We start from the raw sequence: 13,770 nt of genomic DNA, 5'->3' as shown, positions 1-13,770 counted from the left end.
CACTTAGGAGCTTAGTTTTTTAAAGAAAAAATGCCAATTTTGTGTTTTTCTTTTTGAAAATGACAAAAAGGCAACAACAAAAAATAAAATATATAGAAATATAATTAAAAAAAAAATAATAATAATAATAATAATAAAAAAAAAAATATATATATATATATATATATATATATATATATATATATATATATATATATATGGTTAGGGCTGAAGTTGTTGAAAATATCTGACATGAAAAAATGGAGGAAAAATTATATACGACAATTTTAAGACACTTTTATAAAGGGTACTCAAAGAATGTTTAGTAAAAATGCGTCAAAATCAATGTTCCTATTATTTCATTGACCTGTCAAAGCTGTAATAACTTTATACCAAATATTCTACTTTGCACCTCATTTTTGGAAAATAAAAATGCATATTTTGTGTTTTTCTTATTGTAAAAAAAAAGGTGTTTTTATGACAGAAAGGGCATAAAAAATTATAATGAAAATTTTATATCTTTGGTTAGATAAGTTGTTGAAATGATCTGATGTGAAGAAAATTATAAACAACATTGTTACAACTGTTTAATAAAGGGTATCGTTTTGGTAACTAAGCTTAAAGAGTGTAGGTTTTGTTTCAAAGGTTCCCTGAGGGTTGAAACAGTCACTGGCATGACGTGCTTATATAGAAGAACATGTGACCTGTGTACATGATGGGGGGGGCCGACGACAGACATTATTGGTGGTAATAAGGTGTCTTTGGCAGGAGGGCCCCAAAGCAAGAGCCAAGTTGGCTGACTTGCACAAACCCCCGAAAGTGAAAAGCTCTTTCTGGCTTTGAATCCCAAATCTAATCTGAGCACTTTATTTACCTTCATTGAACCTTAAACAATGTAACACATGTATTATTGCTTCTATTCTTAGCGTCTGTGTGGGTATTTAAACATGAGCACAGCTGATCAAAGCTTGATTGTATTCCCAGGGGCCCCTGTTTCATTGTGTGGCAAAGGGTCAACATCAAAGGACGCTGTGACTTTGAGGTAAAGTTTAGTTTAGTTTATAGTTTTACTTTGTCAAGATTGAGAAATGTACGTGCATCTAATTTGGAGCACCTGATGAAGATTTTTAGTGAATGTGAGTGGGTTTTGTGGACCAGGTGGAGGCACGTATGTAACTATTATTTTAACAGATAAAAAAAAAGGATAGTAAATAATTGCAAAAGTGCGTTGAAAATTTATATTTTCATTCAATGTATCTGTATTTATTCAAAAAAGTTAACATAATAAAATAAAATATACAAAGTGCTGAACCAAAATTTAAAGAGACAACTGAATAACAACAAAGATAATCAAATTAAATTAAATTTTAAAAAATTGGTCACAAAATCAGGGAAATTTAAAAGAGAAGATCCTGTAGGGACTGATTTATGTCACTTATTGCTTCATTGCCTTACATACTTTAAATATCCTTTATATGTTGAAGTTCAAACTCGGACATATTAATGTTGAAATTGCTCGTTTTCCCGCCTAAAATCTGTGGCCCACTTGGAATGAAACTGCTCGGTATTTGGCCCCGGGGCCAAAATGAGTTTGACACCCATGGTCTAAATTGTAAAGGATCTATTGCAGGGAGGGGCAACTATATCACAGCAGCGTTAATAGTGGGGGGAAGAAGGATTTAGTATTTTTTTTTGTTTTTGTTGTTTAGTCAGTTTTTACTCATTATGTGTAGGTTTTTGCGTTGTTGTAATTTTGTGTATTTCTCTGTCATTTTGTTCATTTTTGTTGTTGTTTTGTGTGTTTTGAGGGTCACTTTCTGTACATTTGTTGTCGTTTTCTGTATTTTCTTGTAATTTTGTTTACAGTTTGTCTTTGGAGCTATTCTGTAATGTGTTGATGTTTTTGTAGTCATTTTGTTTAAGTGGTTTCTGTGTCTGTCTTTGTTGCCATTTTGTGTTTTACGAGTCATTTTGTGTATTTTTGGAATTTTTTGTGTGTTTTTGTGAACTTTGGGCATTTTGCTGTCAATTAGTGTGTTTTGGGAGATATTCTCTGTATTATGTTGGGCTGTATATTCCTTACAACTTCTTGAATTAAATTTTGAAGGATTTGCTTTGGGGACCGCAAAAACTTAGGCTGAAGGCCACATGTGGCCCCCAGGCCGCCAGTTGCCCATGGATGATCCATTATTTTAAGTTCCTTCTTGTTGTACACTGCTTTGTTTGTGGTAAACCCTCTTTCTTTTGCACAATGTGTCTCTTAGATATGTCCAAATAATATGTTAAAATTATAGCAGTTGTTGAAAATGATACAAAAAAATGTCAATGGGTTTTGTTGTTATTGTGCTTGTGTAGATTTTTTAAAGTACAGAAAGATTTAAAATTAGATCAGGTTGACTCCCTTCACCTATAGTAAATGTCAAATGGAGGATTTTATACCACAGTGTGGGTTTTCAGTATATGTAATGATATGATGGTATGCGCTGATGTAAAATGCCAGCAAGTGGTTAGCTAACCTTTGCTTAATTAGTAAACATGGAAAATGTGAGTCGGTGCACTGCTGCATTTCGTGACCCAGATGAAAGAATCAAACCACTTCCTGTCTCTGGCAAGGTGGAGAATAGCTGCATGCAGATTTTAACCTCACGTCACTTTGGAAAACAGTCATCATGCAAACATTCATTCATCAAAAACCCAAAAAACATTGGTAGACATTGGAAAAATCATGGTTTCTCATTCATTTTAGAAGCACCAGACCACGTTCTCCCATTATCAGCCATTTTATTGTCTCTCAACAGAGGTGTAAAGAGTACTGATATATTCTACTAAAGTAGAAGTACTGTTACTTGATTGGAATTGTACTCAAATACAAGTGCAAGGAAGTCCTACATAAAAAAAAACTCAGGTACAAGTAAAAAGTAGCTAAATTAAATATTACTCAAAGTAAAAGTTTCTAGTTACTTTCACCCACCACGTTTATTTTTGGCAATAAATCTTGCCACGATTCCCTTGCATACAGTAAACATCTCATGTATAAACTTCAAAAGGAAGAGATCAAATCTTGCGCAATTGGAACTTACATTATTTTCCACAAAGGCATCTGTATAAAATAAGAGGTTTGTCAAAATGTACAATTCTTTTAAAAATAAAATAACACCAATGAATTCAATTCAAAATATATTAAAAAAACAAATGCTAAATTTATGAACACTAAAACTAAGAAAAACAAGTTCGGAAGAACTACGGCCGGGACCGCAGAATGTCTCCACGCCAAATAGCACGTACCACGTTCCAGAGAATTCAGTCAGATGACTCGGTTCTACAGAGTAAAAAAATGGGGGCCCCTCGCGCCCCCGTGGTACATACAAAGTAATGGGCCCCATTCATATATTGGTATGTGGTAATGATTTGGTAGCACCAACTGTCGCAATATTTGATTCACAAATAAATGAGAAAACGACTCTAATGGAGATTGCCTAAAAACGGGGGTGCTAATCAAATTGTGCAGGGCATAAACGCAATCTACGTTGAATTACCTTTGAAATGATATATCACACAACTATGTTCCCATAAATTTGGAAATTACCGGAAATAAGGGGTGGGCCCCGGGCCTCATTTAAAAAAAAAAAAGGGCTCAGAGCATCTCATCATATTCATTCATAGAGAATCCATAGAAAACAGTATTCTGATCTAACAAGAACTAACGGAGGAGTAGCCATTTGAAAAATGGGGCCCCCGAATAGCACGTACCACGTGCCAGAGAATTCAGTCAAATGACTCGGTTCCACAGAGTAAAAAAATGGGGGCCCCTGGCGCCACTGTGGCACATACGGTGTAATGGGCCCCATTCATATATTGGTATGTGGTAATGATTTGGTACCACCAACCGTCATAATATTTGACTCGCAAATAAATGAGAAATTGACTTTCTTTTTATTCTTTTTTTGGGGCCCCTTGAGGCCACCGTGGGCCCCAAATTGAAAATTGGGCTTCGAGCATCAATGCGTACACATCCATAAATTACACCTGCCAAATTTCAGCCCGATCTGTTCACGAGTAACAGAGGAGTATCGATTTTAACTAGTGTACACAACAACATGAAAAAGAAGAAGAACAACAACAACAGTGAATGGCGTTTTGAGTCCAGTAGCCTGGCCTAAAAACCATCAGTCAATGTTGTTTTGGAGTGATTCATTACGTTTAATCTGATTGGTCAGCTATAATTTAATGTATTTGATTCATTTCATTTTTTGTAGTTTCACAACGTTTTAAATTCATTTTAAAACAAAAAAAACAAAAAACAATTGACTCAGTAACTGTTGGGTGTAGAAATGTAACAAATTACTTCTTTTCAAACGTACTTAAGTACAAGTAAAATGACTGATTCAGAAATATACTCAAAAAAGTACAAGTACCAATAAAAGCAACTCAATGACACTAATGTGAGTACCTGTAGTCCGTTACTTTCACTTCTGTCTTTCTGTGCACAATAATGATTTAATGAGTGAAGTTGATACAAATGGTTCCCACAAACAAACTGGGCAGATGGACGTGCTGCAGATTCAACAGCTTGAAAACCAACATGTCTATAGCATCAGCTCCTGCCAAACCCTGGACAGCCTGCTGACCTGTGCTGCTCTGCCTTCTGCATATTCAACACTAAACTATTGCACCGTTTAAAACACAGAAAAACCTCAATGGCACTGGCAATGTCTCGCCAGCTTTTGAAAAGTAAAGTTTGACACTTTCCAAAACAAGCACAGATTCTTGAATCACATAGTTTTCCCAAAAAAAAAAAAATTCTCTCTGTTCCTCAACAAAGCTGTGCATTAGTAATCACAGAAACAGTTTGACGAGCACGAGCCAAGTCAACATGGAACAAAATGTTATTCAGGCCTGTCAACACATTATGGTCGTCTTTCTTCTGAAAGCTTGTCATCTTAACAAACATATTATTTGAATCTACAGCACGCTTCCTTTTGATTACACAACAAAAGAAAAAGGCCTTGGCGGAAAAAGTTTCTACTTTAAATGACCTCATTTGTAATATTTAAAACTCCACTGTGAATGTATTTATTACCCTTTGTAACCTCATACCCCTACAGCAGGGGTGTCAAACTCATTTTAGTTCAGGGGCCAAATACGGACAAGTTTGATCTCAAGTGGGCCGCAGAGATTGGGAATCAAACAATTTCAACATTCGTGCTACTTACATTTCCATGAGTAAATGAAAGCACGGTATGTTTGTAGAGCCAAGGTTCCCAAAGTGGGGTACGGGTACCCCCAGTGGTACACAAATTGTCATAGGGGGTACGTGAATGAAAAATAAAAACACTGTGACAACATTGGAAACTACAAAATAAATAGAGCAGGTAATGCTAATACTAAGCTAATACTCATGCTAGGTTAAAGCTAATGCTAAGTGAATGCTAATGTTAGGCTAATGCTATTGCTAGGCTATTGCTATTGCTATTGCTAGGCTATTGCTAGGTTAATGATATTGCTTGGCTAATGTTAATGCTAGGTTAAAGTTAATGCTAGCTCAATGTTAATGCTAGGCTAATGCTAATGCTCTGTTTTTGCTATTGCTAGGTTAATGCTATTGCTAGGCTAATGCTAATGCTAGGTTAAAGTTAATGCTAGGTCAATGTTAATGTTAGGCTAATGCTATTGCTAGGCTAATGGTAATGCTATATTAATGCTAGCTAATGCTAAGCTAAGGCAGGACTATGCGGGCCAGCACCTACATCCTCACTTGTATTTTCTTCAGGCAATGTAGATATTCGAGTCATTATTATGTATTACTCCTGAACAGGATAAGTAAAAATTTTTAGATAATTATGTATATTTGTTTTCAAAATTGTAAATTTGTTGTGGCATTTGTAAAAGTGTTTTGCACTTCTCAGCCACCGTAATAATCAGTTTCATCAGATTAGAAGGAAGTTTCAATTAAAGGTTGAAAACTTCTGACTGTAAGCAAACTTTAAAATAGAGGAAAAAAAAGGAAATCATTCTCAAATTTGTTGCTCTCATTCTGACATATTACAGCAGAGGTGTAGTTTACATCTCACAATAACAGCTCCATCACTAAACCAATAACAACCCAGTCTGCTCAGGATTATTCATTCAAGCAGACATGTTTTATCACTAGGGGTGACTCATCCTCACGGTCACTTAGCAACTACCAAATATTGTTTAGTGAACGTTTAGCAAAATGTAAACATTTATTCTCACTTGTCTTGGCGAATACTCTTTGCTTTGAATGCATTTACGACAAAAGAGGAAGAGTCACCCATCTTAACTAAAACCAAAATGATGATGAACGGTGAGAGGAGAGTTTATTAATGCTCTGTGTTGAAAACTCATCACATGTGTATGTATTCATATGACTATGGGCGTTGAAAATATCCATCAGTTAATTCCAGCATGTGTTTATTTACTCTGAGGTTATATACTTCACTCCCGAGCCTCGAGTGGTACAATCTAAATGAACACCCCGTTATCATCCTCTGAAACCAACTAAAGGATAAGAGTGTATAAATAACAATGACTCTCTCTGCTAATCACATCTAAATAGCAACAGTTTCCAGGACAGTCGGTCACCTGCTGCTGCCTGGCCTTTTTAGCTCTGATGGTCGACCCGCGATAACGTTGGCACCTGTTTCTGCTTTGCAACATTGTTTCAGTTGATACTTTTTATTTGATTAACAAAAATATGTATATATTTTGTATAAATAAAGCTATGAAATAAAATAATAATGTGTTTAGCCTTAAAATTAAATCTCTGCCTTCCCTTAATGCACATGTGGCAAACTTAAGGCCCAGGGGCCAAATCTGGCCCTTTAGACCAGGGGTGTCAAACTCATTTTATTTCAGGGTCCAAATACAGAGCAGTTTGATCTCAAGACGGCGACAGACTATATGTGGGAAAACAAGTAATTTCAACATTATTGTGCCCTAGTTTACACTTCTACTAGTACATAAAACACTAAATATGTAAGAAACCGACAATATCCAAGCAATAAGTGACATATCAATCCCAACCAGTGGGCGCACACTGTAGCTGTTCCCACTCAATGTTCTTGTACTTCTGCAGGGTTTGATATCCATCACTAATTGCCTGAATATTGTCATTGCCTTACATAATTTATTTATCATTTATACATCAAGTGCAAACTTGGAGATATTGATCAAACTACTTTGTATTTGGAACCTGAACTAAAATATTAGTATAGATGACACATTCTTAACTGCTGCATCTTTTTTTCTATTGTTTTCTATTGACTGTTTCTCTCTTTTAATGTGATCTGAGTCTGGTTGTGTCACGCTGAGATCAAAGGCAGCATGCACAAAGACTTTAGTCTTATTTCTCATTAAGCCAAACACCATAATCCAAAACCCATGACTAAAGTATCAAAAGTTGACATGTGACATCAACAGGGCAATAATTCATGCTAATGCTTTTTTTTTCTGGCATTTTTTGAGGTTGTTTGTATTTTTCTTCTCATCTTTTCATCTTCAAAACATAATCAGGAAGTAGCAGCCTTGGGGTAAGTGTCACAGTGATGTGTATAGTGAAATCAGTTGTTTATTGTGAACTCAGATGCTCTTTAGTGCTCCTGACTGGCTTGTTCACAGCAGTGGTTCTCAAACTTTTCAGAACACAACCCCCAAAATCAAGGTGCCAGAGACCGGGGACCCCCTTGTTTTAAATTGGATTAAAAGTGACAAAAAATGGTGGAAAAGGTGGTGAAATGGGATTTAAAAACCACAGAAAATTGGTTAAAAGTTGAAAATTAGAGGCCAAAAACGAACAAAAAAAGTGATAAAAAGGGTACAAAGTGTCAATAAGTGGCAGAAAAAAGTAGGAACAGTTACCTGTAGTTTAAACTGGCAAATAATAGGCATGTAAAATTGTGAATGTGGTTAAATTGTCAAAAAAAAGTATGAAGTATGGTGAAAAGAGGTTAAAAGTGACAATAATGGGTCAACATTTGTGATAAGTGATGGAAAGTGCCAAAAATGTCTTGAAAGTGAAAAAATGTGCAGAAAAGGCATTGAAATTTGTTGAAGTGGCAGAAATGAGAGTAAAAATGTAGGAAAAAAGCATTAAAAGGAGCAAAAAATACTACAAGAAAAAGTGATGAAAACAGGTTAAGATATGGCAAGTTTGGTGTAGTTGCAGAAAAAGGGTAAAAACAAATCAGCAAGTATTTGAGAACTACTGGATCGCAGGATACCAATGTAGAAACATACAATGCAGGAAAGCTGATGAGGATGCAAAATAAGACACAAATTAGGAGGCAAATGAAAACAGAGTGATATGTGTCACTCAGTGATGTCATGCGTCTAAATGTCCAGGGATGACAGTGGCGCTGGTGATGGTCTGAGTCACAGGGTGACATCAACGCCACAAGCTGTCAGACGGGTTGTGAAATGGCTTAACCCCACGTTCCCTTTGTCCTTTGGTTAAGGCTGTTATTCAGGCTGCTAGTGGCCCTAATGTTTGTTAATCTGACTTAACACAGAGTTAAACACAGAACAAAAGAGGCACAAATAACTCATTTAAAGGCCAATGTTGTAGAGAAAACGACCAACAGCAAAAAATCAGTCTGCTGTTTGAACACAACTTACTGAACAGAACAACAACAGGAAAGGCAAAAAAAAAAAAAAACAGAAAAACACGGAAATAATATTAATATGAATCAATTTTACTTTGTGAGTGGACAGTATTTGTGTTTAAAAATACCAAAACAAACAATGAAATGTTATAATGTCCCTTAATGTCTGTGGTACGTCTGCAATGCTAATTTATTTAGCACATATAACCATCTGTTAGTTCTCTATATTATTCAGGTAGACTGTGTTTCAGTTTTCCTATTGGCACACCACACGAAGCTTCAGACAATAAGCTACTTTGACCCTTTGAATCACAGACATGAGTCAGAACGAAGCACTCGCCTACTTTTATATGAATCATTTCAGTGCACTCAGTGGACAGGTTGCTTTCAGGATATTTTGTTCAATCCAAATCTTTTGATCTCACTGTATTATAGAAAATCACACAAACCATGCACTATCTTTGCATATCCAGACTGAAAAATAGTGTAGATGACTTTATCGTGGTATTAAGCACATGGTGATGGGTATATTTATTAAAAGTAATGACAGGGAACATCAAAAACGTCATGTGCACCTAAGGTATTGGTTTGGTACAGCAGCACCTGTGAATGTCTGTTTTTTTGCGTGACAACACCATTTTTACATTTTTTTGTGACTTTCAAACTTGCGTATTGTGATTGGAACTTATTTTGTGCAATTACAACTTATTAGAACATTTTTTAGTATTAAGGTTAAGGGTTATGGTTAATGTGATGAATCCCATTGACATACATTGGTTTGCAAATGTTCCAAGCAGCTCAACAAATGGTTCCGGGCTGCAGCACAAAAAACTTGAGGAACTTGTAGTGCCACACACACAAAATGGCTTCAAGTCATTGTTGTGACAGTTTTACGATCCCTGTGAGACTTGGCTGGAATTGAAAAACCATTTGTTCTTGCTCTTGTACAAAGTCATTCCGCTAAGTCTTCGTGGTAGGACTAATGCAAAGGTCGCTGCAAACCTTCCTTTTGAAGCCCTCAATAGTGGCCCCTGGAACGTTCTAGACCAGCAGCGGTCAAACAACCGGTAGCAGGATGCCATGCTGGTGTATGGTAACTGTTAAATGGACTTGATTTATATAGCGCTTTATCTCCACCAAGATAGTCTGCAGCACTTTACAATATCAGCTCATTCTCCCATGCAAGGCACTAGTCAACCATTGGGAGCAACGTCAGTGTCTTGCCCAAGGACACTTCGACACCTAGAAACAGGTATAGTACTTGGATCAAACCCCCAACCTCTCGATCAAAAGACGACAGGTTGGGGTATAGCTTTAAATTTAGCTGACAGCCCGGACTTGTTAACAGCAGCCAGGTTCCCAAATGTCTGCTGGTTGCTTGAAATGGTATTAAAGCTGATATCCGAAAATTCTGAAAAATGTATGTTCATTTATCATTCTAGTCTCTTCTATTATTGTCCACCTTATTTTGTCTTTGTATTTTTTGTTGTTCCTTATTGTTTTTAACCTGTTTTTTCCTGTACGGTGACCTTGGGTACCTTGAAAGGCGCCTTTAAATAAAATGTATTATTATTATTATTATTAAGCTCCTCACTTGCTTCTCTGAGACAGATGGAATCTGGACACCTTCCAGGAAGAAAGTAAATTTGGCCATCACCTTCCCCTTTTTCACAGCCAGGGAACGAGACTCAGCTGCCTTGATGTCCAAACAAGACCAATCGATTTGTTACTCAAAGCCCCGGAGGATGATATGCAGCCTGGTACTCATGTTGTTGTAACTGTCAAAGGATCCATGAATGCTTCTTCGATGAAGCACTGCCGCACGCTCTACTTGGTACAGTCCATCTCCGATGACTTGATGAGCTGGTTCATCACCAGGGCGAAACAGATCAACTGAGATGATATGCCCACTAGTTGTGTCATCCTACAGTTGACGTGATAAGGAAGTTGTTGATCCAGAGATAACTCTCAAACTGAAGTAGTTGTAGTTAGTCCAGTATGAGGTTCAAGATCTTTCTCGCAACATTGTAACTGGTAGGCACCGACATTCGCGGAATAGACCTGTAGGCAGTGGACAGGTTGAGCCACAGAAAAGACAAGTAACCACAGTCCACTCTGGTACCTGGACTCCAACTCTGCACAGAGGCGCCATTTACCAGGACAACCCCCACTACCCGTGTGTGTCTTGACCACTTGCCAAACCCCTGAGACTTAATTACCAAACCCCTGGGGTTCGATCAAACCCAGGTTAAGAACAAATGTATCATGGCGTGTTTCCAATGGAGGTACCGGCTCTCCTCGGCCCGGCTATAGTCTTTTTGCACATTTCCACTGGTAAAAAGTACTTCCTTTGTGGTTTCTAGTGCTGTTTTTTAGTACCTCCTTCGTTGAGGTTCCAAAAAAAGCAACCCTGGTCTAAAAATGTGAGGTAGGCTCAGAGCAGACACTGATTGGGTCTGAGAATTATCACAGTGTAGAGTCATCAACTCAAGCACAGAGCGGAAGCATTTGGCCGCTATTGATTTTTGTTGGCGATCTTGTGAGGATGGCAGCAAAAAAGTGCAATCCGTGGAGTCTGGCAATTTCGCGTGTCAGGTTGGCGCTCAATGGAAACGCTCCGGAAAAACAGCTTCAGGTATCGAAAGCGAGGAGTGCGGAGCCGTGTAAAGCCGATACCGCTAATGGAAACGTGTCATGAGTCAATCATCCAGTTGGTTGTTCACTTTAGTACGTCAAAAGATTCCGAATGTTCAAAATCATGCTAAATCAAGACAGTTCACATATTTCCTTTGATAGCACAATATGAATATAAATGTAGACAAAAATGCACCTACAAAGATGTAGAGAAATGGTCACAGCTGGTTTCCCGTAAATCCCAAGAAAAAGGTGCCATTCTAGAAATCAACTCTTCTTTTTTTTCTATGGGGGTTTTCCCCCTTTTAAGCTTATCAACCTCTTCGGAGCTTCAAGGAGAATCACATCGTTTGAATAACACGTTATCACGTTTGAGCACATGAGAAGTTAAACCCTCTTTGCCCCAGATGAATGCTTCCAGAGCCGGGGAGCTCTGCCTTTCACACTCATTACTTTGCTGCTCTGTCTGAATGGGACAACATAAGCAGTCGACTGTGCACAACAAATCAAGGCTGAGTATTGAACAGTGAAAACATGAGATCTGTTTATCAGCTTATTCCAAAACCAAGGACTATGTTTTATTATTTATATTATAGATGGGACGATCCGTCTGTGTTCCAGTCAGATATATTTTCAGTTGCACAGCAAACAGAGCTACACACACACGCATAAAGCCATGCACAGTCTATTCATAAATCTGTCTTTATTTCCCTGATACATTATTTAAAGCTATTTTTGCAGCAGCACTTGGAGAACAAAGGTATTGGAGTTGTCGCATCTGACTAATTTGGCAAGAGAAGAGGATATTTTGGGACAATGTTTTTTTATTCTTTTTTTCTTAAGACTGAATGATTGGGGTCAATTATAACCCCAACTGCGTGATTGATAATTAACTGTTATTGAAAACATCTGTCGCTGTTGTAATCATAATTGAATTGTAATTTGGTTCAGATGATTGACTTAGTAATTGTAATTGGCATGGAAATTCTACAAAAACCATGCATAACTGGCGAACCATGTCACAGTTCTATGACTTACACATACTGTATTTATTTAGTTGATCATTAAAATATGTTTCATATCAAGTTTTCCCACTACATTTTAGTTCTCTTGAGTATCATTTTATCTTTTGTTTTATAAATAAATCAAAATCTAGGGATTTACAGACAGAAAAAAGGCTCGGACGCCCACACCGAAGAATAAAAATAGCAATATTTTTATGGATTAGGAAGCCTAACAATGTAACCAAGAGATGAAAAACTATTTGGATGATAGATAATATTTTTAGAGTATTTTACAGCTGATTGAAGACATGGGTCAAAACTGACCCGTTATCTTAAGAGATGCTCACAAAAAAAGTAACACAGGAGGAAGGTTACGTATTATGAGGTTGTGTATTAAAGACTAAGTAATTGAGATTAATTGAATTTTAACTTTAGTAATTGAGAATTACTAAAGTTTCAAGACTTTTTATTGCCATTTGAAATTGAATTTAAGACCAACTTCACAAATAACATAATTGGGGGGGGGGGGGAAATGCCACGCTAATTACATAGTAGGGTATTTTTTTCCAGTGTCTAGTGCAGACATACAACTAGCGGCCCCAAAGTTAAAAATACACAAAATAACAGTAAAATACACAAATAAAACAGACTAAAATAAGCAAAATCACTCTAAAAACACATAAGATGACTATAAAAATAATCAGAAATCTATAAAACAACACAAATACAAAAAATAAAAACCATTAAGAAAAATCTTCATCGGACAGGCAATTTTGGTAAAGTTTATATTTCCCCTTGTTGTTGAAAGTCCCGCTGCAACCGTGTCACTGTTTTGTAATTGGTTGTCTTGATGATATGGTAAATTATTTTATACATTTAAAAAAATATATATATATCATCACCATTTATTTTTAAATGTAAGACTAATTACAATCATAAAATTATACTTATTTTGTGTAAAAATTTAAGACTTTGGAAACATTGATTTAAGACATTTTAATGACAATTAAGGCCTTATTTTTAGATTGATATAATAATGCCTTTTAAGACTTTTTAAGGATCCACGGGAACCCTGTAATTGTAATTTTATTTGTAACAAGACAAAATGCCGGTCACCATAACCATAAATTAGTTGTAATTGAACATGGATAATTGAAAACGTAACTGTAATAGAAAAATGTAATTGACTCCAACCATGGCGACAGTGCTGACATGAGCAACAGGAAGCTGTGATTTAGGAAGCTGAAGAGTTGAAAGCCAACAAAACCTCTAACCTGTGAACATCTGTGCAGGTGATAAAAAAAATAAAATAAATCAAAGGCCCTTGCAAAAAAAAAAAAAAAAGGCAAAACCACTTATGTATTTTAAGTATTGCACAGGTCTTTCCTTGATCCTCTTCTTCCTCACTGCTGCCTAGGCTTTGAGTTTAAAGCATGTGTTATGTATTCCCAGATTCCCTCTGCAGCTGCTTCTGTGGTCGGCCCAGTGCTCTGGGCTTTGACTTTATGTAATGACTGCAAAACACACACACA

Source organism: Gouania willdenowi, chromosome 24 (assembly GCF_900634775.1).
Source record: "Gouania willdenowi chromosome 24, fGouWil2.1, whole genome shotgun sequence".
In the NCBI taxonomy this organism is placed as follows: Eukaryota; Metazoa; Chordata; class Actinopteri; order Blenniiformes; family Gobiesocidae; genus Gouania; species Gouania willdenowi.
Note: the sequence above shows the minus strand (reverse complement) of the source record.